Source organism: Trichosurus vulpecula, chromosome 1, assembly GCF_011100635.1.
Source record: "Trichosurus vulpecula isolate mTriVul1 chromosome 1, mTriVul1.pri, whole genome shotgun sequence".
In the NCBI taxonomy this organism is placed as follows: Eukaryota; Metazoa; Chordata; class Mammalia; order Diprotodontia; family Phalangeridae; genus Trichosurus; species Trichosurus vulpecula.
Genome location: NC_050573.1, coordinates 443,639,855 through 443,646,363, shown reverse-complemented (window position 1 = coordinate 443,646,363; position 6,509 = coordinate 443,639,855).

Below are 6,509 nucleotides of genomic sequence, written 5' to 3'. Positions count from 1 at the left end.
GCACAGGTGTAGACCCCATCAGCTTGTGGAGAAGTTAGGAAGCCTGCTTCTGGGATAGTAGCAGTAACAAGTAAGGGAAGCAAACACCTTACTGGGGACACTGTAGAGCACGTGAAGACATTTGGTATTGGTTCTGGTTGGCTAACCACTTGTTGAAGAAGAGGCTTCTTGCTTGGCTGTGGAGGCCTTAAAAAAGGCCTGCCAACATCACCCCTCCATTTTGTGTCTTTTACTCCTGGGAAAATCTCACTGACTCTTTAGCTCATGGTATCCAATGTGGTTAAGGGAAAGGCTATGGTGCCTTCTCCCCTTCTTAGACCATATATGGCCTGACAAAAAGGCCTTGGCCCTTGGCCTCAGTATTTATTCTTTTCCATTCTAGGTGAAGGGAGCAGAGCCTCCATGACTTCTGAGTTTGAAGGTCTATAGGGTATCAGCATTTTCTTATCCCAGAGCCAGTACAGCCTTGATGCCAGAAGCAGCAAGGAGTGACCTTCGGTACCCCAGGGCAGCAGAGTCAAGATGAGAACTCAACTGACAGACATACCCCAGAATGTGAACTTGGTGGGAACAATACTATGTAGGAAATGAGCTGAGTTATATGCTTCTTTCCCCCAGAGATTGAGGGAATGTAAGGGAGAGTGTGCCCTGGAGGTATGTGTAAGATTGTTTGTATGTTTTTTCTTGTTTTATCGTTGAAATAAATATCACTTTGAAAGACTAATTGATGCTAAATGGTTAAATAGAACTGGGGCCTAGTCTCTGGCCCCCTACCAAGGGACAACCTCTCTTCTCCATGGGAATGCAAGTAGTGGGGGCTCAGACTGACAGTAGAGAAAAGAAGACACTCCAGCTTTTCATGATACCCTAGAACTATGCAGGAGAGATGTATCCTGCCTGGCTCTGGGAGAGTAAATCAGAGCAAAAATGCCACATGTGGGAACTTTGTTTAAGACTGGCTGTATGATCACGCCTCATGGAGCCTGTATCTGGCATTCCAGACTTAGGCATTCTAACTCAACTCTTTTTGATCAGCCAAGGGCAATGAAAATCACCACCAATCCCTTTGGATTTGTCCTTACTTACCTTTCAGGACCAATTGTTATTCAGTAGTTTCAGTCGTGTCCGACTCTTTGTGACCCCATTTGGGATTTTCTTGGCAAAGATACTGGAGTGGTTTGCCGTTTCCTTCTCCAACTCATTTTACAGATGAGGAAACTGAGGCAAACAGGGTTAAAAGTGACTTGCCCAGGGTCACACAGTTAGTGTCTGAGGCCAGATTTGAACTCAGGAAGATGAGTCTTCCTGACTCCAGGCCAGGTACTCTGTACATTGTACCACCTAGCTGTTGACTCATGTTCAATTGCTGTTCACATGGAACCCTGCTCCACTTTGGAGAACTTTAAAGTTATCATTTGAATATTTGTTGCTAGCACTGAGATCTGCATCCTTAGTGCCTGTATCCAGGCCTGTACTCCAGGCTTCCAGGGGCACCGTAGAGCCCCGCTCCCTGCCCTTGGCATAGCCTGGCTACAACAATGTCTGAGGCAAGGCAGCCTCTTTCAGAGTAAAGCCATTCTAGGGCAGTCCTGCCTTTCACAAAGAGAGCTCTCCCTGCCTTCCACATGTGGTGCTGTTACAGAAGGTCCACACATGTTCAACAGTCTCTCCAAGACACTTCCCTTACCCGTCATTTCAATCTGGGAGCAAGTTTCTCAGCTTCTGCACATGGAGAGGTTCTATCTGCCAAGCCAGAGCTGTGCCTGTGCCAGGCCCTGGCTACATATGTAATAATATTGAAGGAATGAAAGATCATCCATTGGAAAAAGTGCTGAATCTAGATTTAGAGGCCCATGGTTCAAATGGCATCACTACTACTGATTACCTGCGTGTCTTTGGGCAGACCTAAACCTCACTAGGCCTCTTTCTTCTCATCTGAAAAATGAGAAGGTTGAATCAGATGACCTGTCAAGTCAACTTCTGAGGCAGCTAGGTGGTTCAGTGGATAGAGCACAGGGCCTGGAGTCAGGAAAACCTGAGTTCAAATCTGGCCTCAGATATTCACTAGCTGTCTGTCCCTGGACAAGTCACTTAACATCTGCTTGTGCTACTCTACTGGAAAAAGAAATGGCAAATCACTCCAGTATCTTTGCTAAGAAAACCCCATGGACAGTAATTGGCGTGCTATGTGGTCCACAGGATCACGAAGCGTTGGACATGACTGAAAGACAACAGCAAGATTCCTTCCAGTTCTTAATCCAGGGTCTATGGCAGTGCTGTCAAACTGAAATAGAAACAGGGGTTATTAATCTATACATAAGGATCTCTGTAGGCCACACATTGACTTCATTTTAAAATGCAATGTTATCTATGCTTTATTATATTTTTATTTATTTTGTAAATATTTCCCAGTTATATTTCATCTGGTTCCAAGCTGCATTTGGGAGTATCACGCAAAGTGCCACACTTGGGCAGTGTGGGGACACCTCTGGTCTATGACATTGTGCTGTTGAACCTGCTGTGTTCATGCTGGAAGAAAACTGGAAAGTGTAGACTGGAAGGCAAGAACCCTATCTTTGAACACAAACTAACAAAGTGACCCTTTAAACTCTACATTTCTTCATCTATAAAATGTGCTATTTTATCCCCTAGGTATTTGTTTCACAGGGGAAAGATGAGTTAATTGGTTCATGGCTAAAAGTACACTGAATTCCTCTGGAAAGGAAAGGAAGAAACAAGCATTTATTAACTGCCTACTGTGTACCAGGTATTATGCTAAGTACTTTACAAATATAATCTCATTGATCCTCACAACAACTCTGGGAGATAGGTGCTATAGACTGACAGAGGTTAAGAGATTTGTCCAGGGGCACACAGCTAATATCCGAGGCAGAATTTGAACTCAAGCTTTCCTGAATTCAGGTCTAGCACTCTATCCACTGTACCACTTAGCTGCCTAAAGAAGGGTAAATATATAAACAGAAAGTATCCTCCTATTTAACTTTGCAAAATCACTTTTAGTACATTCACCCAGTTCTCCAAATTTATATACCCATCACCCTAAATTTGGACTCTAACCACTTCTTTCTAACCTAAGCTAGGTGACCCCATTTGAGGTTTTCTTGGTAAGGATACTGGTTTGCCATTTCCTTCTCCAGCTCATTTTACAGCTGAGGAAACTGAGGCAAACAGGGTTAAGTGACTTGTCTAGGGCCACACAGCTAGTAAGCATCTGAACTCGTATTTGAACTCAGATCTTCCTGAATCCAGTCCTGGCACTCTATCTACTGGTCCATCTAGCTGTCCATTCTTTCATATGGTCATTAATAGCTTGAAAATTCTTCTTTTGATAACTTTTTCCATATCTTTTGACTACTTATCTACCCCCAAGTTATTTTAATGGGCTTTAAATTTGTATAATGGTAGCCAAAATATTAGAACTGGAAGAGACTCCAGAAAGCACTGTGTTGCTCTTGATGGTATTATTGGAATGAATTTTATTGATATCTTTTGTTTTTGTGTCACAGACCTTTCCCATTGCATCTCCCACAGAATTTGAGAGCTGGGAAGTTCATCCCCTGAAGCTTCTTCTTTTTTAACAAGATTAAATAGCTGGTTAGTCAAGAGCAGAACCTAGGTCTTTTCACTTGTAGTCCAGTGATTTTTGAAGAGAAAGAGGGCTGGTTTTGGGGTTTGGGTTTTTGTTTTTTGATGGAAGGGACTCATGCCTCCCATTTTCCCTTGATCGACTAGATCCAAATACAGGGAGTCTTGGGAGGAGTGGGGTTTGATGATTCTTTTTAGACATATCACCTTTCTCTGCCTAGGTCTAGGAGATTGGATCAGCCTTGCTGTTGAGGCCCCACCTGGTACAAACTTCCAGAGGCTGGATGGTGATGAGCATATCTATTTCAATCTAAAATTTAAAAAAATACAAATGCAGCTAAACCCCGGAAAGAAAATCTGTGCCCCAAATGAAGAGACGTCTTGCCCATTTTTGTAATAACAAGAAAAATTTCTGACCACAAAAATGCAGATGAAATTGAGAAGAGGCCACTTAAAGCTGCTAACACAGTTCAAGGTCTTAATTAGATGCTTTCCAGCTCTCTCTCCAACTCTCTATTAGATGGTCATATCTTATTGCTAGAAGAACAAAAGACTGGGGAAGAAGACATTTCTTTATGAGGTAAACCAAGCAAACAGCCACCACTCAAACTGGTGTTAACCCTTTGGCACTCTGCCTTCCTGCTGGGCTGGCTTGTAAACACAGCTGGTAGCCTCAGCCTATACAAGGCTTCCCTGGGCTAAAGGGGAGCATTCTGTGACGGAAATTTGCCCTCATTACACCTTTTGGCTCTTTTCTTGTCTATCTGACTGTACTTGACAATTGTTCTGTTTATGGATAAGTCACACTGGTCACTTGAGTAGCATGTCTAATGCTCTCTGGTGATAACTGGTTTAGGCTTAATTACAGGCTACACTTGACAATACTCAGGACACACTTTCTACTTTGTTCCATTAGAGGTGTCTGGAAGCAATTTAAAATTTGTTGTTGGATCAAAATAGGGCCAGGAAGATGCTTCTCAGTAAGGTGAGGTAGTTTACTTAGAAACCCTTAGTATAAAGTCTCTCTCCCTCCAGCCCCCAATTCTTCATCTGTCGCTTACTGATTGGGTGGGGATTAGAAAACATGAATCCTATTCTTGGAATTACATGACCTGGACCCAGTTCCAACTGGTCAAAGTCCCAAAGCAAGAAATATGGCAATGAAGAGTGCTTAGTTTATCCTGAGACACAAAGAGATCCTCAGAAGCTGCTTACCACCCTCACTTCCCAAGGACATTTCACATGATTGTTCCACAAGTGGATAGAATCCTGTACTTGGAATATGAAAGACTTGCATGGGATTCCTGTCTCATGTGCTCACCAGCCAAATCACCCTGGGTAAGTCACTTTACCTCTTTGAAAATGAAGGTGATAGGGCTTTTAAAACTGCTGGGTTTGCAGTTTGGGAGTTCCCAAACTCTGAAGGTCAGACTCATTTTCTTTATTCACCAAGCCTTTGGAAAGACTGGAGATGAGTTGGAAACACAATCCAAGGAGCTATGAGTATGGCTGGGAGACTAGAGGCTCTGAAAGCCCATATGGGCAATCATACCAGGCATCAGACCCTATCACTGTGTACGTCAAGGGTGCCTGCAAAAATAATGGAAAAGAAGGAGCACAAGGAGGTATTGGTGTCTGCTGAGGACCAGACCATGATCTAAACATAAGTAGTACACATTCTGGACAACAGACAAACCAAAGAGCATCATTAGATGCAACTACAAAAGTGATCGAGCAAGCAAAGGCCCAAAATAAGGACACACTCACTATGAACACAGATAATCAACTTGTCACCAAAGGCTGAAGGGTATACTGAAGCTCAAAGATTAGCCAGAGAAGCAACTAGAAAGAAGTGAGAAGACTCAATTAATACTTTGCAGAGGGTGAAATTTAAAGTGTCACTTTTTTTAATCCTGCAATATGATCTCCAAATCAGTCTCTTTACCCTTCTCCCCGTCTAGTGTTGTAGCTGCCTTCCTCGGCTATCTTTGTTTATCTATGTGCTATTTTAATTTTTCTTCAATAATATGAACAAAATACTATATTCTGTATTATAAACATACTCTAAACAATTACAGAAATTATTCACATGTACTACTAATAAGAGAAAGCCAGATTCCTCATCTCTGTCAGATCCAACCGAACTCTGACTTGCTCAACTCTTACTCTAAACTACCTATAAACTAATCCAGACCGCTATCTAAAGATGCCTATCTGGGCTGTGCAATCTGCTCCTCTGGTGCATTCTTATGACTTTTAGGAATTGGAACTTTTAAAAGTCTTTTCACTTACCCAGCAAATGAACTCTTTAATAATATGTTGTCTCCCCCACCCCACGAAGTGTGAACTTGATCGTAGTTGTCATCCATCCCCAATACTGAGCTTAGTAGGAATTCAATAATTTTTTTTTCATTAAAAAAAAACAAACAAAATGGAGGTGATATATTGCCTGCCTTCTCAGTGGATTGGGGAGAGAATTGGGAACTCAACATTTTTAAAAAAATTAATATTAAAGTAAACAAAGTATAATTGTGAAAAAAGAAAATGAGGATAATAGGACATATCTCACAAGGTTGTTGTGACAGTCACATAAGATAATATATGTAAAGTGCTGTGCAAATCTTTTGTTGTTGCTGTTCAGTCGTGTTCAACTCTTTGTAACTCCTTTTTTGGCAGGGTGGGAGTTTCTTGGCAAAGATACTGGAGTGGTTCACCAGTTCCTTCTCTAGCTCATTTTACAGATGAGGCAAACAGGGTTAAGTGACTCATCCAGGGTCACACAACTAGTGAGTGTCTGAGGCCAGATCTGAACTCCAGAAGATGAATCTCCCTGACTCCAGACCCAGCACTCTACCCACTGTACCACCTAGCTGCCCCTACAGAGCTTTAAGTACAACTTAAAT